We start from the raw sequence: 23343 nt of genomic DNA, 5'->3' as shown, positions 1-23343 counted from the left end.
CTAACATACTTTTGGATTTCAAAAATTGGGATCAACCCACATTAGCATTCAGAATGGACAGTACGATGACAGAAGGCTTAAAGCACAGAGATACTGTCCATGCCATGTACAATAGTCTGTTGAAATATTTTCCTTAGAGACCAACATTGCCAGTTGCTTCTTAGTTCAAACAAAAAAATTTTCTTCTTTCAGCTGTATTTAAATAGGGCAAACAGGTTTTGACTGTATGATTATGCTATTCTTACTGTTCTGAGGAACTACTCTGTAAAAAAAATATTTTTAATTTGCATATCATGTAGGGTTAATATAACACTAATTTCTAGCCCAAAACTTACTTAGAGAATTGAGATACTAAACAATTGTGACACTGGGTAAAAGGACTTTTTTTAAGCCAGCCAAGAAATGTGAAATTTGAGAATGAGAAGTTCCTCAGCCACAGACATAAAGACAAAATAATAGACTAAAATCAATTACCTATACATGAGCTTACACAGGGAGTCTGAACATAGATTTAGAAAAATGTCTGGACGCTATGGATCCAATCCACTAAACATCTACTATTTTTGTGTACTACTATGATAAGTAGGCCCACAACTGCTAGAGAACTCATGACGGCAGTAAACAGCAAATGCAGCTTTTGCAGGTTTGAGTCTTTTGGCAGAACTGCAGAGGGTTTGCACATTTCTCATTTTTATGTCTTGAAACGTTTTTGTTTGAGGTCTTCCTGTTAAGTTTCACCAATTATGACTTAGACCTGTACAAGATAATTCTCTATCCTTGATGCTGAAACTGTTCACAATTTCCTTAATTACTAATAAGCTATAAAGTAGAAAAACTAAGCTGTTCTGGGGTTCTTACATCTTTTGAAATTATTTTACAAAAATTGTGGATATTTTGCAGTCTCACATTTTTTTGAAAAAAACCAAACCAACCAAAACACAAACCTGCAGGTCATTCATTTTTATTGCCCTCTGGAACAGAACAGAAATGTGCAAGTGATGGAAAATGTCAAAACCAACATTTTCATTGAATTGTTAAAAAAGTCCTGATATTTTGGTGAGAAAAGATTCAGGTTAAAACTTTTTTGAATTACATGTTTACAGACTGTCATTCCATAACCAGAATAATAAATATTTAAAACAGATAATTCCCTTTACCAAATCTAATAATGACACCTTGCTAGAGACACTGACTAATCAGTCAGCAATTAAATCTGGGTGTAATTTATCAGACAAACTTAATTAAATACATTTTATATTGTATATTGACTCTATAATTAGGATTAATTGGTACTTTCATCAATTTTAGTGAGGTTAAGGATTAAGTAGGCTTGGAGAATGATCTGACCTTTCATTGCAATTCTGCTCCCACCAAAATCTTTAGCTGTTAAATTCACAGTTGTGGGTTTCATAGGAGATTGCTACAAAGTAGTTTTGGTGCTGTATGGTATTATCCATGCCTCACTTTACCTAGTCATGAAATAGCTAGACCTTAACAGAATAGTTGTTTTGAAAAGTTATGTCAAAATCATATTAAAATATAAATTTTTCCATGTTTTGATGTTTCTTGTTACAGAATAGAAGCTGAAAAAATAACCAAATTAAAAAGAATAGAGCAAGATTAATGTTTATGTTTACAGGAAAAAATTCTTGAAGTTAATATGGCTAGCTGAAAATTTCATATAAAAACTCTTTTTCTATGAAAAAATGGTTTATGATTTCAACTTTTCATGAAAATGTCCCTAAACAAAACATTTTCAGCCAAAAACTTGTCTGGTTTTGGTTATTTGAGAGGGAGGAGGCTGAGGAAGAATTAAAATTTTGCAGTATGGGTCTAGAAGTGCTCTGCTGCACTTGGTTATGTATATTTAAGACATATCTCCCTCCTGGCATGATTTGCAGTACAATAATGGAGCAACACTGAGAAACCCACACTATTGCTCTGTACTTAAATTCCCAGAATTGTCAATCTGGCAGCTCTCACAGTACAACATTTACATAATTTTTAAATTACAGACAATTATACAAAACCCTTCTCCATCAAAGGATCAGTTTCCTTCCCCACCCTCCCTCTGAAGTCAATAGCAAAACGTCCTTTCTCAGCAGTGGGGAAAAAAAAATATCTTGGTAATACTTACAGAAGAGCACTGTATGCTCAAAATTGTTATGATTTTTGCTTTTGCCTAACACTATGGTATTTGAGAAAGTATGTTAGTAATGGGGATGTTATAAACAGTAGCTATGAAGGTGTTGGTGCGTTGTTCAGGAAGCGCGTGTATGGTGACTACAGAATGCTAAGAAATAAACAGGTAATAATGGATTTTTAGGGTTGCAAAACTGCAGACTCCTTTGACTTGAGATGAAAAAGGGTTTGCCAGGAAAACTATTGATGGTTTTGTTTTGGTGGTGTTTTTTTTTTTTTTTTTTTGTAGGCAAAATTGGCTTTACTGAAATAAATGTAAATTGTAATTGTCAAACAAGGAAACACAGTTTCTCTGGTGCCTCCTTTCTGCTGCCATCAACCCTTCAGCTATATAAGAATTACATTCTTTACAACCGTAAGTGTGAGACAACGCAGCTCTTATCTGTCACTGGTACTGTGAAATTTTTTAACCAAATTGTAGACAGATGGATAGACAGATGCAAATACAAATGACTTACCACTCATTTCATTTCAGACAGTGATGTAAGCATGTGTGTGTATGTGTGTATAATATACAACGTTTATGTGTAGGTCCACATACGCACACACTTATTGTGATTGGTGTTTGGCACGTAACTGTGAGACAAACAAGTGAGAGAGAGAACTTGGTTGCTTTTTTTGTGCTTTTATACAATGATTCACAAAAGTGTTTAGTTATAAAAAGCTAAATGTGAATGCTTTTTCTTTTGCTAAAGCAGCTGCTCATATGAAAAAGGAAAAAAACCAACAAACCCAGCAACTTTTCTTTGATTTTACTGCAGGATACATGCTCAGTTGCTCTTCTAGTGGTGCCCACAGAGCCGTGTAGCAGTGGACCTTGCCCCTTTTTGTAGTTAACCAGCAAAAAGGCTGCATCTGCTTATTCTCAGACATTAATATAGCTAAAAGAATAAGACATCAGAGGTCTGCAAATGAGAAGGTCTTTTTAAATTTACAAAGCATTTGCTCCTGAATCCACCTCAGCCAGTTTTGGGAAAGCGCTTTTGGCACCAAGTCACCCTTCAGGGAAAGACTGATAATGATCACTAAAGACATACTACGGGCTCCTGCCTCCCTCACTTCAAAGGCCTTCTCTCTTAATCAACATTAAATCATCATTTCGCCTTGGATATAGGGACAGCTGTACACAATCTATTTGTTTTAAAACAGATTAGGAATGGTTTTCCTGCCAGAGTATAAGCTGCATGATAAATGTACTTGTAAGACATAACTAGGAAAAACATCGCTCCCTTCGTTAGCTAGATCCCAAAACTAGCTGAGAACACACAGCGTCATCCCAGGACTGGATACATCCTCAGTTGTTTGGCAATTCCCAAGGGCACTCAGAAAAGAAAAGTTTAAAAAATCAAGTGTGTGTTGATCCTAACTGTGCATTCTCATGAGTTGTCCGTAAGCAGCAATAGTCATAATAAGTAGCATAAGGTTTTCTAGATTTTCTGCTTTCTTCTTCCTTTTGTTTCACCTTAGAGTTACCTGACTTCATCCACTGACAGTCTCACAAGGTGACAACAAAGGCCTTTTATAATCCAGTTAAAACCTGATAGTCAGTTGTTAAAAAATTAAGTAAAAGGCCCTGAAATATAGAGGAAAAGATCCCTCCTCTAGATCCATACTGGAGATATTTTTACATAGTTGCTAAGCAGCCCTCTACAAGCTGGTTTTCTTACACAATACAAATGCACTGACATGCACACAATTTGAAAGAGAAGCCCAGAAAAAAGGCATATTTCCAGAACAGGACAGTATGTATTGCAAAGCAGTGGTTCCAGAGAAAGATTTGGGAGTCAAAATGAGTACCCAAATGGACATCATTCCCAGTACAACTTTGTGGTGAAATGAGATACTCAGTTTTTGTATGTGTAGAGATAATAATAATAATGGAATACTGAATGAATCCTATTGCCCACTTTTTAGAAAGATAGTGAAAAATTAAAATTGGCATATCAAAATATAACAAAGAATATTTCTCACAATGAGAAACTTTGAATGTTCAGTCTGTATTATATTCCAAAATAACCCAAAAGATTGAAAAGCAACTTGATTGTGTGACATTTATTCCTTCATGAAGAGAAAATTGTGTTTGAAATCCTTTACATATTAGAGAATAACAAAATGAGTTTAAGAGAGTGGAAGCTAGAGTAAGACTAATTCAAATTAAAAATTAGGTCCAGCTTCTGAGAGGACCAGTAGAAAAATCTGTCAAATGAACTGGCCCCTTCTGCACTTGTTGTCTCTTTTGCTATCTTTAAGCCAAAACCCACCCACTTTTTTTTTTTTTTTTTAATTTTAATGCAAATTAAATTGAATTCAGAAGAAGCCAACTTAAAAGTAGTGCCTTCCAAAATAAGAGCAATGTAACTAGGCGGGTGATCCACCAGGCTGTGTCTTGAGGTCACGTTTTCATCTCATGTCCTTGGTTCAAGTACAGGTGCCACTGCATGCCTAGCATTCTCATTCAGCTACCTCAACTGTGCATGTGAATTGACATGCCTATGGATGCCACCAGTTACAATCAGTACACATACAAGGGATTAGGACTGGTGTGTCTACACAGAATGACAGTTGTGCCCAGCTATTACAATGGTATTGTTAATTTCTAAAAATACCCATTATTGTTAGGACCTTTTTCTAAATCCAAGAAAATAAATTACTAAAAACAAAAATTCAGGTTTCTTTATGCTTTTATGATAAATCACAGTTTTGCCTTAAGCACTTAATCTTTCTTTAATTATTCTTTTCAAAATGAAGAATGTCTGTTCTTGATGCCCTTATGACAAAATTCAGACTATTCTACTCTAAAGGAATCTAACTGAGCAATATTTCTCTCTGTTATATACATATGACTGTGCTATTTTGTGATAAAGGTAGTAGAAGATGAGGCATCTTGCCAGAAAAGTAGAACCCGGTGTAGCAAGGCAGATGATACCATTGACTTCAGCTTTCACACTGTGTTTATCACATGGTGGATAGGGAGTAAATGAGAAACATAGCTTAATTTCTTTATGGAGGTGTTGTCATAAAGAGTATTAGACTTCCATGAAGCTACTGCCAGGCATGGGAATAAAGGGAGAAGAAAAGATGACTACATTAAATTTTAGCTAGTAAACAGTACAGGGAAACAGCTAAGCAAAGGGAGATCAGGGTATAAATGGAGTAAAAACTAGAGAGATTTTTGACAAAAAAGGATTAGAGAGGAGACAGTCCTGGTACCACTGGGCAGAAGAAACTACACGTGTGGGAAAACCGTATCCTGGCTAGAAAAAGGCTTCGCTTGCTAGAGCGGTGTAGAAATATTGAGTAAAGGGAGGCCCGTTCCTTGTCCTCCCAGAGAACCTTTCTCAGTGGATGAGAATGCACCAGATGATCTAGCTAGCAAGCAGGATGCAAGGAAGGAAAAAGCATATAAAATGAATCGTATGCATTTGAAAAACAACAGAATGCAAATCAAGGCAACATAAATTATAGAGAGAGGGAAAGAAAGTTACTCCAGGGGTTTTATCCCCCTCCCCCCACAGGATACAAGCTATTTCCTTTGACTTTGCAATAGTAATTTCAGAATGCTACTTCTGGCATTGTCTGAGCTGCATGTATTTTCAGCACTTGGCAAAAAGACATTCAGAAGATAGAGGTTGTTCTTTTACTTGGGAAAGGGAATTAGACTTCTTGCACTGTGACAGTAAATAATGCATTTCTCCACTGAGGTCACCATTGCACAGACAACAGCAAATTTGGCATTTCCTAATTTTTGGCTCCTTGACTTTGCAACCTAAATAACTTTCTTCTCTTCATTGAATAATTGTCCACATGGAGTCCATTTTTATTTTGCGCGTGCTCATGGCTAGCTTCAGGCACAGGGAGCACGTACAGTCCAAGAATGGACTACATGTGCATAACACATTTCAAAGAAGTACAGTTCCTGAGAGGTAAATAACTCCTTATTAATGTGCAGTATTGAGAAGATTAAGATAGCGTTCTCTGACCATTGCCGGTGCAAATTACTGATCTTTCATAATGTGCAGTGGATAGACCCGGTTTTGATTTCTCAACAAACTCTCACTACTAAGTAATTCTAAGAAGTAATTTGAGGCAATTAACAATTTGATATGACTGAAGAATTGCGTCCCTTTTTAAAGTACATCAAGCTGACTAAAGATTAAAAAATTAATTTCCAATAATGTACACCAGTATACTATATTTCTAAGATAATGTTACGTAAAAACGCTAAACAATGTTACTAACAGTAATGGCAAGGGAAAGGGTTATGGCTTTAATTTATAAAAGCAGTTATAGGACATAGGAATAGCCATACTGAATTAGATCAAAGCCCCAGCCTGTAACAGTGACCAGTAGCAGATGTTACAGGAATATAAGAGATGGTAACCCCTCCTCTTCTATGCAATCAGACACGGTAAGTTTATACCACCAGACTTCCCTGCCGAGGGGCGGATATGCAGCAAGGTAACAAACGGCCAATATCTTTACCTGGTTATTGACAGAATTCTCTGCTTTTCAGAATTCTGTTCCATGCAGTGAAAGATTGCACTCTTTTGACAGAAGATGAGAAGAGGTTTTGTATATTGCTGATATTCACTGAGCAAAGGATATCATCCTCTTCAGAGGAGTTACGACACACTGGATGCCAAGATCAAGCAAAAAATCCGAAGTGTAAATCCGAGTTTGTTCCTATAATATCTAATAAAACTGCTGAGATCGCTGGGTGTTTGCCACCTTTCAGTGCCAGTATATAAAACTCACAGACCCAGCTAGGTAACTGACCCTTATTGAACTGACAACTTGTAACTTTGATTTTTAGTTTTATCTAGTACAAAAAAAAAAAAAAAAGTAAAACTTAATTTAAGAAAAATAAAACACTTCAAATGTGTACATTTTTAGTCACTGAGTGCTGTCATTTCTTCCTTGTGGGAAGAGACACTTGTAATAGATATACTGGGACATAAGAATTATGTTTTCAGTAGTTTATATATTTCAGGGCTTGCTTTGTCAGTAACTGTAATTTTGAAAAATTGGTAAACTTAAAAGAATTCAGATGGATAGTTCTGCTTTCAAGTAGTAGCCAATGGCCACCAACATGCAGTATCACAGAGCTTGGGAACTCAGTTATGTACCTGTCAGACACAAAGAAGAAAAAGGGAGGAATCTAAATCATGCCTAAACTGTACCTAGTTTGGATCTTGCTGCTCCTTTACAGACCTGATGAACAGAACCTCAGCCAGCAGGTTTGTTCATAGGAAGCTATTCTGAAAATTATGATGGGAAGGTCAGAGCCTCAAACTGCAGTGGAGTTGCTTGAACTTATCGGTGTATCTGGGTACTAACTTAGAGGGAATATCAGGTCTTGTGTAGAAGTAGTACAACAAAGTCCATCAGTGTTCATGTCTTTCAGTTTACATGCCTCCCTAGACGAGAAAGGGTTAAGCATGAGTTAGGGATGCATGTGAAAATATATGGGTGGAGTAGGAAAAAAAAAATCTCTTCTAGTTTGAGCCACTCCATCTGTTCCCTTAATTCAGTGGCAGACCTTGACTGGACCCTGGGATCTGCTAGTCCCACACTTCATACAACTTCTCTCTGTAAATTAAGCTGTTGGCCTGTGCTGCTGAGGGTTTAGGAAGGTGAGTGATGACCTTGGTTTGAGTATGTTTGTATAGAAACATGTCACTGCAGGATGATGTCTTTCCTCCAGGGACATAGGGCCCAATACTAACCATTTGTTAAGAAAATACCAAAGCTAAACATATCCAGTGTATGAAAGGATCCAACACCCTTGCCAAGTGTAACTTTCACTCATCTTTGAAACATCAGTGTACACTATATTTTAAAGGTTATTTTTAGCACTAGTCTTTTAAACTGTTTCCCATCTGATGTTAACATCTTGCAACTTTAAAACTAATATGAGTTATTTTTATTATTAAAATGGGAAATCTCTTTAATATATTGTAGTATGGCAATATGTTTAATATATGTTTTAAAAAGGAGATCTAAAATAGTATTTATTCTCAAGAATGAGGACACACAATTTCAGAAAAGTCACACAATGCTTTCAAGTTCTATGTTTCTTTATATAGCAAGGATTAAAAGTAAAATTTTAAGGAGGATATAGATCTCCTTTATTCCGTCTTTGCAGTATTTTCCTGGCAGTCTTCTATGTTCCTGAGTTCTGGTGCATGTGTGTTGTTTGGAGATTCTGTTGTAGTTGTTCAGTTTTCTAAGAAAGTTCTGTTGTTAAATGACAGGAGTTCTCCTGCAGCATTAATTTTGAAACCAGATAAGGTGTTCAGTCAGACCAGTAGTTTGTGAAGTCACAAAAAAACACAAGTCAATAAATTCAGGTTAGAATCACATTTTTTTAAGCCAGGTAGTCTTAAAACTGAATTCCTAACTGTGGATTTAGATCTGAACTTTAGGCATCCGAGTCTGAAAATGCTGACCATGTTTAATATCCCTATTCAGGATTGATTAATATACAGTCAGGATGTTTTTCCATACAGCCAGCCTATAAATGTTACCTTTCTAAAGTTCAGCCCATACTTACTTGGTATGTCTTTAAATAATTTATCTTCCTTCCCTACACTTTTTAAATATTTCAGCCTAGTTTAGGTTGTGAAACACTTGTGAAATTGCTGATTCAGCACTAGAGCTTCTCCCAAGTATGAGGGATAGCTGGTGTGGGGGACAGCCTTTGTTTAAACAGGAAAGAATGAAAACCTAACACCATCAGAGTCAATAGGAGCTTTGCCACTGGCTTCCATGTGGCCTGGATTTTACCCAGGGAGCCACCTTTGGTCTTAAGTAGTGTAAAACAAGTGTGGCTGCACTGAAGACTGTGAGGGTGCAATGTACAGAAGTGGTATGTGAGGGGAAATCAGACAAAAACAGTCAGAAGAACTACAAAAAGCTGGTCAACAGAAAGTACCTGTATTAGAGGAGAGTGCATTTTAACATTTTCTCCCCTGCAATTTTTTTTCTAAACATATATTTCAGGAAAGACAGCCTACCACCACGTGGAACCATTCCTAACGGGTGTGTTGTAGAAAGTGAATTATAACAATGCTGTAACTGTGGGGCTTTTCTCTCCTGTAATGGATGGTGAATGAAGTTAACTAAACCCGATCATAAACCATTTCTAAATGTCTCTTTTCTTCCACATGTAAACACATGTTTTTCTCCACATGTAAAAAAAAAAAAAATCATACCTGAACTTTTATCAATTCCCAGTTCCTGCTCACTCCAGCATAAACAGAAAACTGCCAACACATTCCAATTGTTCCTCTCTTGCAACTGTGTCCTTTAAAGAACTGTATTAGTTAAGAATGACTTAATGTAAGGAATGCACTCAAACTCTTTAGCTGAAAATAGTCTTTATTTACAACCAGTTTTGTATAATTTTTTTGGAAGCTGTCATTCCATTACTTTTCACATAAGTCAAAGCAGAAAAGAAATGTATTTGATTAGAAGAGCAGGAACTAAAGGTCATTGCATTCAAGAAGCATATGCTTTATTTGGCCCAGCCCTGAAGAACAGAATAAAAGACTGGAAAGATATATGGAGAAACTCTCCAAATGTTTTCTGGGTGAGAAAACACTTTTAATTTAATAAATTAATAAACTAGTAAATAAACAGAATAAAATGTTAAGTGCATTTTGTTTTATACTGAGTGTAAAGAGGAGAAAAAAAAATCCTTTTAACAGCAGCCAGCTCATTATTCCCAAAATAACTTCAAGAGATGCAAAAGCCTGCATGGTTAGAGGGCCACAGCTAGATGTCTTTTGGTGTAGGTAAATTGCTCCGTGGGAGCTGGGTGCAAACCACCTGTACTCCCCTCCTTCCAGAACACAACTCTGCTTTGTGACAGCTCTCAAATTCTAACAGAAAGAAGCCAAAACCTTTTAAACCCTCTTAATATGAGAGCTCTCAGAATTTGTCGATTGAGAAGTGCACATTAGGAGGTCGTGTGAAATCCAGAGCGGCTCCAGAGGTGCATGCTGGGGCTTGAATTTTATTTGTAATTAACATGGTGGGCTGTGGGTTGCAACAGTTGAGAAGGTAGACGCTGCTTTGAGGAAGGTCTGCTTCCAAGCAGAGGTGAGGCAGCCACCTCTGAAGTTCAATAACCCTCTCTACCCTACCTACTGTAGACTGTTTTCCTTTAGCAAAAACTTCTGTCAGGTTTTCTGCTTCAAGAGAAGAGACACGCACAGAAGTCTCCCACAAATTATAAAGCTCCTCACCCTTTGAGCTAGCAGCAAATGCCATAACCTGGCTAATAACTGAAAACATCAGATGCTGAAGATATGCCAAATCTGCCAGTGCTTCAGACCTCCTGTGACAGAAACTCCTTGTTTAGCAGGGACCCTTCACGTACATGGTCACCATCCCCACCTGCAGAGAAAAGGTGGTTCCCTACTTTAGATTACTCCAGTTGCTACACAGGTGGAGCATCTTTGCATGGTAGCTGGAGAACAGCTGTTCCCTCTGCTTCTCTATTTCTTGCTCTGTTTCCAGCCACTGCCTCTTGCTGCCAGGTCTGAGGAAGAACACAATCCTCCTGGGGCAGTGGTTAAATATAAGACATGAAGCACTACTTGAATTTATTTCCCTTTACTCCTATTTCTCCAGGCTCTAGTAGAGAACAAAGTGAATGAAGCCAATGGGACAACAGGCTCTCCAAAGAAGCATTTTCAGAAGAGGTGATAATACAAAAGGTCAGCATTATCTTGCTCCTCTTCTTTTTTTTTCTTTGAGTTGTGTGAACCTGGCATAATTGTAACAGATTTTGAACAGTATGTTATCTTACCTCAGTTTAACAACCAAAAGCTTCCTTTCCTTGGGGCCTGTTTCTGTGTGCTCCCAGACAGAGGAGAGGTGCATGGGCTAAACAAAGCCTGTTTATACATGACACTTTGAGTGAATTTACAAGCCTGCTTGAAGACTTAAACGAGCTCTTGTCTATAAGATCTCCCTGTGTGGCTTGTCTTCTACTTGTCAAATACGTATATTTTTATACTGATTGACGCAAATCTGAGAAAATACTGGTTTCATCTTTTTATCTTGTGGGTTTTTCCTACTCTTTCTCTCAGTAGCCTACTAGTAAAGCAACATCTCTTAAATTTGTTTTGTTTCTTATTATATTAATCACTTGTATCATAACCTTGCTCATTCATCTTTTGCCTTGGTTAGTACCAGTATCTGTAGATGCTGTATGTTTCCACAGCCATGAGGCCTGAGCAACCAGAGGGACTGAACAAAAGAGCAATGACAAGAAAATTATCTTAAATATCTTCGCACTTTGTGTTTATTAATGCTGACTGTAGAGAAATAAAAGAAAAACAAGTTATACCCTGAACACTTAAGATTTTATTTAAATATTTTGGATTAACATGGTATACCTGTGTTTACTGCATCTTTTTTTGTTGTTGTTAATTAAGTAAAGTAGATTTATGGCTTATGCAATTATGTCACCTCTGGTTCCTCACTGGAATTAGTTGTTTTGGTGAAGAATGAAAAGTGTGACTCTGTACCACTTTCAGAGAGGAAAATGATGGTTTCAAATTTTAAACCAGATTTTCTCCAAATGTATTTTTAGTCACATTTTTGAGGGAAAGTCTGTAGATGTCAGTCAGTGTTCATGTGCATGCCTGTGATTATATTTCTATCTTACTAAGAGCCTAATATTGCTTCTCAGTATTTCAAAGCTGTAGGCAAAGCTGTTAATGAAAAAGATCTATTTCTATGGCAAGTACTTGACATGGTAAACAGAAAACAGGCTGAGCTTTCAAAATTCAGATTTGGGCTCAATGTTTTCAGACTTGATAATTTATTCTCTGTTGCCCCCTTTTAGAGATGAAATGAATGTGTGAAATTTTGGCACAGTTGGTGTCTGAATTTGTCACACCCTTTTCCCAGACTGGGGTGTTTGGTTTTGTATTCTGAGGGAATTGTTCTCTAACAAATTACAAGAATGTATCCTGGCAGGCTGATCTGAATATTTTCACTCTAGATTTATTTTTTGGTGATCATTTGGTGTCTTTCTTTTAAGATTTACTTAAGAAAACCCCACGGCAGTGGAGTACCTAAAGAACAGGTACTTCTCTGCTCTTTTCCTTTAGAATTCAATTCAAGTTCAGTTTTAGTTTTATTACTCTTTCCCTTCCCTCTCTGGCAATCCCCTGGAGAAAAGCTGGCATCCAGGGACATTAACATGGTAACACAACCCCAAGACTGCACTGCTTCAAAGTGAAGGGAGGCAGAGCACAGGGAATGCATGAGAGCCAGGAACAAAGGTGTTGTGGAAGGGAAGAAATCAGACCAGCCTCCTCTGAATTTCTTCTCTTCCTGGACTGTCTCATGGCACTACATATGCAGAAACCCCTCCACCTCTTGAAACCAGGAGAAAAGAAGCAGGCTAGATTGGGCGCCTTGGCTGCCATTACCAAACAGAGAGCAGCACTTGGTCCTGCCCGTGCAGCCCTGGTGCTTTGGGGTAAGTCTCCATTCAGCAGTTGAACCGTGACAGTAATGATGGCAAGTAGTTCATTGCAGAAGGTTTTAGCGTCCAAACAGAAACAAACCTTGGAAATTACATATAAAGACCAACAAGGAAGAGATGTTAAAGTTGAAAAAGCCTAGGGTTTGAAAATGGAAACACTGAATTTATACATTTATATCTCTATACAATCTGAACTCTACAGTCTTAACTCTGTTGTAATCTGCAGGTGCATTAGGTTTGGATTTTATTAATTCTGCTAACTCACAAGATGTGAAAATGAGCAGTGTGAAATTTATAGTGCAGTGGTGAGTGGCACGTATACAGACAAGGAACTTCTCAGCATAGAAATACTTGTGCTAAATTTGAAACAATAGCCTCTTAATTTAAGATAGTTTTGGCTATGTAACTTAAGATCTAATTTGAAAGCTAATTTTCTTCTGAAGTCCCCTGTAAGAGTCACTGAGATTTTAGAGCTTGAGAACTAAATGTGTAAAGAAATCAGAAGCTGTGAATAGTAGTTTAAGTCTGTTAATGCCTTCCAAACTCAGAAAAGTAATAATTTCAGCCATTTGACTTCTGCAGTGATGGCAGAATGCTAAATTTATTAAGCACAACAGACATTATCACAATATTTTCTAATAATACTGAAATAATAATTGGAAATAATTACTGCATGGCATGTTAATAGTCGTGGAAGAAAATGCAAAGTAGGAGAAATTAAGTTAATACAATGCTAAATCGGTTGTTTCTTATTAAGCTTACAGAAAATTGTACTGAATATTTAGGAGTTTTAATGACCCATAGGAAATTTCATTTACTTCCTTTTGATTCAACACTTTCTTAGTGGGAATTGATAGCTACTGAGTAGCATTAATATTGTAATAGTAGTTTATTTGAGGGGTTTCTATTGCCACCTAGTGGCTACCCCCCCACGCCCTCGCCCCCCTTTTTCTGTGCACTAGCTTGAGCTCTCAAAAGATAATCAGCTGCCTGGAGCAAAGGATTTTGTTTACTGACAAGTGAGGAAGTGATGCAAATGATTTAATTTTTTAGGCAAAAAAGAAAAGGCATGAAGTTAAGCTTCCTTGTTATATGGACGAAAACAAATTTGAGTAACTAAGATCTTCCCCAGCTGACATAAATCAAGATCCATACAAAACTTAGTAATGAACACTACTTAGAAAAAGAGAAGCTATACAAATGTGCTTTTTTTTTTTTTTGCTGCTCAAAGCAAATAAGTATTTGACGTGGCTCTCTCTTGCCTGAGTGTTAATCTTCTGTAGTTCTTTCTGATTTCTGTGGAATTGATCCATTTTTACCCCTGGAACAAAACCTGTTTCTGGTCTTACAAAAAGAGTGAGAAGTTCATGTTGGTCTTGACAAGGTATATTGAGATAAATCATAAGAAATATGAGGTCTTCAGTTCTCATGACTCTTTCTTGATAATGGTAAATATAAAACAATTTTCTGAGCTTTTGCTCTCAAACACTCGCACCTGAGAGTTAAAATAGAAATAGATTAGAGTCTCAATACCCCTTAATTATGCCAATGTAGAGTCTGAGGGTTCACTGGAGCTGGTGGAGGTACTCATGTCTATTGAGGTAAGACTTGCTGCAAATAAAATTAGAATGAAGCCCACAAACTTGAATAAAGTCCAGAAGGTTTTCTTTGTACCTGCTCTCCTGTACAGTATTGTAATATAGATTATAATACAAAACACCTACATGTAAGAGTTCTTTGTATCAGTTTTGTTTCTCCACGAAAGTTTTTAAAAATATCCTTCCCTTTGAATGAAAAACTCTCTTGTATATAAATTACTATAGTTTTTTTGTTTCAGTATAGGCTAAAAAATTGGCAATTTTATTTCTCGAAAGTTCCATTTTAAAGACAAGTAGAAATTGTAAGCATTAATTTTACCTCCACTGCTCAAACAGAAATGGTGTGTTCTGTGATAACCACTCCTTCTTTTAAGATAAACCACACAACTTGTCTTGGCAGACATTCAGCTGTAGAAGACTTATCTGCTTGTAAAGTTTTCCTTTGCATACATGGTCACTCAGTTCAAATACAGTTTTAAAGTATAGAGCAAAATACAGAATGGAAAAAAGTGTAAAATCTTTGATATATTGTCTATCCTTACTGTGTGTATATGGAGTTAACTCTCTCTTTCCTCATGAATGACTCCCCTAGACCTGGTATGTCTTTTCAGAGTCACAAGAACTGCCCATCTGAAATTTGGAATTCCTGCAATTGGAAGCTTTTCTGAATGTTTTTAATGAATAAATTGGCTGGGAAAAGGAGGACTGCTATGAGCCTGACATGGGACTCAGATGTGCATTAATTTTTCCATTTGGTCAAAGCTTTTTTGTGTAACCTTGGCCAGTTCACTTGGGTTCAGATTTTCAGTTATTAAAATACATTGAGGTACTTCTTAAATACTCTTCTGCCTCAGTTTTCCACCTATAAAAATAACATCTTCTGCAATAGCCCTTCTTTTCCCTGTCTTGTGCTTATTTATGGAGAGTAACTAGGAGGAACAAAGCACTTACCTTGCTTTTTGTGTCTGCAAATCCTCCTGAAAGACTGCAAGTTCTTAGAGGCTCATGAAGTCTGTCTTCTCACGAGAGGATCTACGCTTAGGATAAGGAGGCCCCAAACTGGTTTTAGGCTTTGAGTTGCTGCCACGTTTCAAGCCGTAAAATAAAACAGGAAATCAGTGTGAACGGTCATTCTTCAAACTGAGTGTGGCTTATTCACACTGAAACTTCTAATTGCGGAATGAGTGATTACAGTGATTGCACCCTAAAAAATGAACAAGGCTGATGGAAGAGGCAGGATGCTACAGTGAGTATATCAAGGCTACCTGCCAGTCCTGCATCTGTGCTTGCTTGACAGCTCCAGGACAGGGGCTAAGCTGGTGTCCCTGGGAACAGCAGTATCTCCAGTGGTTCCTGATGGAAACTAGAGCCAGTAAGAAACAGCAGTGGCTTGCAATTCCAGTTCTCTTACTTACATGCAACTAATCTATCTACCTAGATATATGTGCTTATGTGTGTGTACGTATATATACAAACATTTGATTCAGAAAAAGCTTGTCCAAATTTCCAGTTCAGAGGGCAAATTTTCAGTGTCCTCTTACATTATTTCCTGAAGCGTGTTTCAAAGTTAGTCATTCCTGTGGGAATTAGTAAGCAAGTAAACTTAAAATTAGGTATTTTTTTTTTACTTTTATTCTCTCTAGAGACATTTTTCAGCTGAATGCCCTGCCTATGCTAATGCAATAACCATCTTTGAAGCACACTTTAAGAGGTTTATTTATAGCATATTCCAGTTTGCACATTGTGTATTTTTCCTGAGTGAAAATAAACTTTGGGATTTCTTTTGATTTTTTTTTTTAAGGGGAAACACAACTTTCAAATGCAAGTTCTCTCAAATAACACAAGAAAAAGCCTTTACTGAGTTATATGTTTAAACTCATCTGTTGTGTTTCAATATGATGAAAAGTACAAATATCTTAATTTTAGGAGTGGTAGTAACCAAATGCATAATTTGCCTGGTTAAAGACAGGAGTTAATGGCAATTTGAAGTTGACTTTACAGCTCAGTAATTGTTAAGTCTCTTGAGTGCTCTGTGCTGCCAGGTTGAGCTGTGGTTTACAGGGTTAGGCACTGGTGCCAGGTAGCTGGTGTGCCGCTCCTGCAGTGCGGTTGCACTCTGGCCAAATGTAAACTTTCCCAGTTGCGAGCATTGGAGTGGCTGTGTTTAAGCTACAGAGGCCTAAGAAAAATTTCTGTAAGGGCATAACAGAAAAACTCTACCGCTAATTGATAGGGTGAGAAGGTCACAGGGAAAATCTGGTCACTTGGATGCCTGAGACTGTAAATATCTTTCTGAAACATTATGGTGTTTGTACGGCTGCAGTGGGTAAGCAAAAAAAGAGAATGAGGCATGTGGGAAAAGATTGAAACAGTCGAGGTACAGAGAAGTAAATGCTTCTAGTTGCTCTCCAATGGGCTCAGTGATTAATGATGGGTTTTGCTGAGCCTCTGGGTCACCAGGGATTTAGATGCTCACCACAGCAACCCTCTGGGATAAACGGAGGTGAGTTCAGGAGTTGTGCCTCTCCATAGCAAGATGACTGGGTCCTATTCAGGTCCTCACCAGAAACCTCCTGGTACTGTAACCAGTACTGTATTGGGTGCCACAAAGATATTTTTTTTTTTAATGGTCTGGGATATTTTGGATAATGGGAAGGATGATTTTATTTAGCAAAACTGGACATGATGCTGGTATTCTCTGCTATCATCCTGGAGGTGTCTGTCTTACCAGCTGGCAGTGTGCAGTTTATCTCCAAAGTAGCTCTGGGCAGCGCAGTCTTACCGCATTTGGGTTTAGCACATTTGCAAGTGCCTGGGTAGATGCGTACCTCCCTGGCTTTGCAAGGGATATCCCCTGCTCCAACAATGTATCAAGAGGAAGATGGGGATGTGTTGCCTGCTCATCATCCTTGCCATGACCTGGAAACAGGACAAAAAAAGTGTTATCGGGCTTTAGGCTTCTACCTTCACTTCTCTCGGTACTAATGTAGTAGCACATAAAGTCTCCCATTCAGCAAAGCATGTAATTTAAGTGAGTAGGCACGTGAGTAATCCCTTTCCTCTTCAGTGACGCACAGCATGTGTTTAAATCCTATTAAAGCTTGTTGGATTTAAACACATACTTAAAGATTGGTGGAGTTGAAAGGCAGATGTGGAAAATGAAATTGAAGAAATGTAATTCTGCCTGTTAGCTTGACAAAGGGCTGACTGCACGCTCACTGTGTGTGGATTCTAGCTGCAGTGTCTGACAAAAATATCCTGGTACAAACGGGAGGATTGCCACACTTTGCAGGTAGATTAGGATTTAGATCCTAATTGTCTTCATTCTCCAGGTGATTTGCCAAAGTAGCATACTGGGCACAAGGATGTTTTCCCTCCCACAAGTTTTGGGTCCAGTACAAGTATTTGACTATTTGTCAGTCTGCTCTGAAGATAATTTGCATTTGGAAGTTTTTGGCTACTCATTCTCCAGCTAAATTAACTTTCCTAAGAGAAGCTGTCAAGCAGCAAGTTTGAGAAGGAAATGAAGTGCATTCTCAGGCTCAAGGAAAAGATGTTTTAAAAATATTCTTAGTTCAAAAAAACCAAACACACCAAACCCCAAACAACAAACAAATTAATTGGAAAAAAATCCCCAAAACCAAACCAACACCACCGCTTATTTTCCACTAGTTGATAATCCTGAAACTCCCTCTGGGAACAGCAAGTCATGCTGCTGAGGTGGGGGGAAAAAAAAAAAAGGCCCCAATGCTATTAGGCCCCCTGGGTACTGTACTGCTTTGCTCTCTCATGGCACACAGTTCATTTCCTGACCTCTGGAGAGATGGCAGGGAAAAAAAGGAAAGAAAACAACTCTTAATGCTAAAGAACGAACATGGAGTTCAACTTGAAATATAGGGAAGACAGTCTTTCAAAAGTTGTAGCTGTATTTAGCATCAGAGTTCATGAGATCCACATGTCCCATCATCTTTTTCTACAAATCCCAGAGGGGAAAAAACACATTTATTATGATAGCCTGGAAGGAAAAAAAAAATGTCTGTTCATCAATTTCCCCGTTTTTTAAGAGATAACCACTGACTCTACCCGTATGTTATCTTTATCCTGAGGCAGCAAATTTATCATAATTTATTCTGCTATATTCTAAATTTACCATGTTGATTACCACTGCATAAACAATGTCTGGCATTTGCCTCGGCCAAAGAATTGAGGCTGGCGCAGATTTGGAGTAGAGATCTGTGGAAGAGCTTCAATTTACTGAAGTGGCTGTAATATCAGTACAAACACCAGAGATAGATAGCTAAGGATATGGTGGTTTTAAAAGGAAAAAAAAAATAAGGATTCTTCTCCTATGTAATGCTAATGAGCCACTTACTGAAATGTATCTGTTTGGAGAGGGAAGTCCAAATGACCCAAGGTTAAAAAACACTAGAAAGTGGTCTGCAAGTACAGCCAACTGGACTCTTTTTCATGGAAAAGCTGCTCTTAAGGCTTCTTAGGGATCAGTGGGTAAGGGTTAAGAAAATCTTTTTGTAATTACTGCGTACAAATATAAGCAACATGAAAGCATTCTCATAAGGTTGGACTAAAACCAGTCCTAACCTTGGGGACTAAAAAGGATTTAAAAGGAGGACCAAAAAAAGGGGAGGGAATATTTACCGAAAAATAATGGAGACCCCATACAAGCAAGTAGATGGAGCAAATCTTGTGTAATTCATAATTTATTTTATTATTATTTTATTAAAATTCATAATTTAATTTATCTTTCTTCATGTCCTGTTTTTCTGTTGTTTTGTGCAGCATACTTTTTCCAGAACACCACTTCTTCTGCATTAACGCTATGGGTGAGCTGTGCCTGACTTTAATGAAGCTGGAAAAGTCTAAATTGACTTCCCTGGCCAGCATTTCCCTCTGGTCTTTTTCTTCTGTGAGACATATCCAGACAAGGTGCAATGTATATATATTAATTTTATTAATTAGGAGTTAAAAGGAACTAATGACAATATTCAATAGCTTATTCCTGGGTCAATGATATGTTTTCTATTGTAAAAAGAAACAAAACCATAACCAAACATAAAACAAAACAAAAAAATCCCAACCCCCCAAAAATAACCAACACCAAAAAACCCCCAAACAAACAAGCAAACAAAAAAACCACATTAAAAAAAAAAAACCCAAACCCCACCAACTTGCCATTTTGGAGCTCTAGCTTGTGCATTAGCTGATTAAAATGAAAAATTAGCTCCTGCCATGTGTGGAGTGTGCACTGTCATGATCTGTGTGAACATGAGAACTTTGGGGCAAGAAGTGTGTGTACAATCTTAGCAAATGCATCTTTGGAAGCATCTTGGAAAGTCTGTCTCTAATATTCCGTGGTTTTGTTTGGAATTTTTTTATCTTTGCTTAATAGTGTTAAGGAAATCCAGACATGGCTATGTTTCTGATTTTCTGAGTTAAGCTAGAAAGATAATTTCAAATCGTTTCCCTCCAGCTTGGCACTTTCTACTGAGTCTGCTGTACTTTGCTCTTCTTCCCTTGCAGAGAAAGCTTAAATTTAATATCAAAGTATGATTCATCTTTAAACAACAGCAAAGGAAATATGCAAGGTTATTTCCAGTGACATCAGTAAATATACTTTCTTCTGTTTTCAAAGACAGAATGCATCCTAAGGGGAGTGCAGATATTAAATGTGACTCTGATACAAGAGATGCAGTGTCAGAAAATTCTATTTACCTTTAGACCACAATTGCCCTGAAACTCATGCATAATGTCAATTACTTGAATTACACCAGCGGCTTCCTAAACTCATGGCATTGCTTTGTGGATCAAACTGGACTGAACAAAAACTTGCAGAACTAAGTATCAGAATGTATTTTTCATGTTTCATTAGTCAGTTCTGTTATTTCAACCTCTGTTCAGCATCTTTGAATCATGCTATACACAGATAAGCAACATGGTGTATCTTGCAAATAACACCAGGAAAACATGGGGAACTCAGTATAAATAAATTAAAATTCAGCACAATTCCAAAGTGTCTTTTGTGGCTGTTACTATATGAGTAGCAAACTCACAGGCTTGACACAGCTAAATGCAGGAGCATGTGCTGACCTTTGAGCATGTCACCTCACCTGCAACGTTACATGCTTGAAGGTAAGCACTCTGCTTCAATGTTTTGCTTTCTTGGGGTCTACAAAGTATGCTAGCTTTCCACTTTAAATCCCAAGAAAGTTTTTAAATTTGGTCTTTGCTTTTTACAGAGCTGTATTATGATATGGAACACTTTGCATGACACTGCATCAGCATGAAATCTGATTATTGTTTTTTCTAGTACCTGAAAATGAGATTATAATAATAAGAGCTGAAACTGGGTTTTTTTACTTTCATTTATTTGCTGGTGTGCTGAAAGCAAGCTATAAAACCCAGTAACTGCAGGCCAAATCAGTCTCCCATCTCTATGCATATGCAAGGTAGGAAAGAAAACAAGAACGTCAGGTCTCTGCACCAGGAGTGGGCAGCTCCTCGGCCCCCTGTAGCACAGATTTAAATATCTTCATATGCAGCTGGCCAGAAGATATTTGGGACAGCCAAAGGCAGCCATGGGAGGTCTTCATTAATCAGTCTGCGCTACCTTCTGTGGCAACTTTACCAAAGTCTGTGCAGCAACAGTATTGATAGTGATCTTTAGCCTGTGTGGTTGAAGCACAAATAAAAATGGGGGTGTATCTCTGTAAAGGTAGCTTCTCTATAAGCCAAATAAAATGAAAGGATTTTTGCTTAAAGTGACTGCACTCAGCAGATGTTGCAGTGTTTGATAAGCATATTCTGTGATTCTCTAGTTCTCCTTCTCCGTTCCTAAATCTTAAACTTGGTTTTCTGTAAAGCCAGCAATTTCTGTGAAGAATCCTTCTGTCAGTTCTTTTCTGTGTTCTATTATGAGTGTTTCTTTATACAGTCTCAAAAATCCACTTTGTATAATGCTGAGTACATGTTTATAGGAATTGATTTTGACGGAGCAATTTGAAATGCTAAATTTTTCTTAATGCCATCACAATCTTCTGGGACTTGAAGACAGAGACATTTGTTCCTACTTGATAGCTTCTGAATAATTGCTTTGAATATTCTATTTGGAATTGGAATATTGGAAAGGAAAAATACAGTACCCCCTTCTAAATGGTTTGGAGGGATTTTTTGGCTGGAAGACAGAGACTGAGTCTTTATTAATGTGCTCTTTAAAGCCCAGTATTGTGAAATACAGTATTTTATTGCAGAGTTCATAACAAACACACTTTGCCAGGAAAAAAAAGCTGTGCTAATTCGTTTTGTGGTATAGCAGTTTCTTCTGTGGCTTTAGCAGCTAAGCAGTGTTATCCATACATCGATTTGGAAAGCAGTTTGAGATTTTTCAAAAAGGTATGGTTAAAACCAATATGGTTAAAGTAATTGCAGGTATTTAAATTCAATTTCATGTACTGCCATGTTCTGAGTAATGCCATTAAGAAAAGATGGAAGTTCTTTCACAAAATATAAACTAGCCTGAAAATATCTGTAATGTTGTCTTGTAATTTGGTAATTAATATAAAAATGTGCTAGTCTTCATGCAAAAGAATATACTTTTTCCCTTCACAGGCTGCAAGTTAGGATACAGGTGAACAAAGCAGAGAAAAGGGGTACACTACTAAATTTAAGACATGAACCAGTAATAGACTCACTGCTTTTGATGTGGCTATGTAATAAATTGTTAAAGACACAGAGACTGCATAGAAGACTTTGCTTGCCGCAGACCCACACAGTGCTGGGTGAGATGCAAGTGGTGGTCACTGCTGCAGGGTACAGAGTGGCTTTTTGGAGTCTTGATCATGCCACTTTGCATGTTCTTGGAGTTCAGGTGAACTACTTTGGCCCAGCTTCTCATGTGGACTAATGGTTGCCTTTGGGTGATGGCACTGCCCCTTCCCAGGAATACACCAGCCAACATCTCAGCCATGTGATAATGTCTCAGGTAAAAGGGCAATAACATTGTGGAGTGATTGTGGGTTTATTTTGGTATTGTATTGGGATTTATTATAGGGAGGAGGGGAAGTGTGAGCTGGATAGAGCAGCTCCTTGAGAATAACTGGAGCCATGGCTCTGTTAAAAGTACTGAGGAATGTGTGTCAGAATATACATGGAATGAAATACACTGCAGAACGTGTTGGTACCTGAAGATCTCCTTAATACATTGCTCAACTCTGGAGAAAAATGTATGCTCAAAGAATATGTTGCTTTCTGCATACAGAGTGCAAACCACCAAGCTCTAATGCACTGTAGTGAAAGTGGTGGAGGTGGTAATATCAGCATTTTGGAGAAGAAATTGTTGCCAGCAGCAGCAAACGTAATCTCTGTTTGCAACTAGATTTATGAGATCAAAATCTGAGAGAAATGTCACACCTGTCTCCTAGGGCACTCCTTTACAACATTCTAAAAAGGCATAAAATGGATCTGGGCATCCAAATACTATTCAATACATCTAGCACAAACGGAGGGGGGCAAAACCTGAAGATGCCATAAAAAGAATTGCCGGTCAGGCAGCTACATTACCTGTGAAAATTGCTCTTTATGTGAATGCTGAAGTTTCCTTGCACCTGCTTTGCATTTCTGACTCATTTTCTTGGAAGTTTTTCTTTAAATTTGGTCACTGAATTTTAAGCAATTGAACTTCTCAACTGGCTTGCCAGGGCAGAGACAGGCTTTTGAAGGTAAGAGTTAGGTTTCCCAGAATAATATCGCTCTATCTGTTTAGTTTTATCCATATATTGCAAGCTGTTTCCACTATGACAAGTCTAAACATATTTTTTTTTTTTTATCTCAGTCTGTTTATATTTTCAGCATGTAATTTAAACAAGATATTATGATGTCTTTGTATCTGAAGTAAACATTTGCTACTTTGACACTGCTAAATGTGATGCTGTAAACTGACTGGATCTTTTCCAGCTCTACCTTGTGTGCCTTGGCTGGCCTAGAACCAGATTTTAATGTTACTATTGGGACTACATTTTCAAA

Source organism: Falco punctatus (genome assembly GCF_963210335.1).
Source record: "Falco punctatus genome assembly, chromosome: 1".
In the NCBI taxonomy this organism is placed as follows: domain Eukaryota; kingdom Metazoa; phylum Chordata; class Aves; order Falconiformes; family Falconidae; genus Falco; species Falco punctatus.
The sequence above is the reverse complement of the archived record's forward strand: the minus strand, read 5'-3'. Positions refer to the sequence as shown.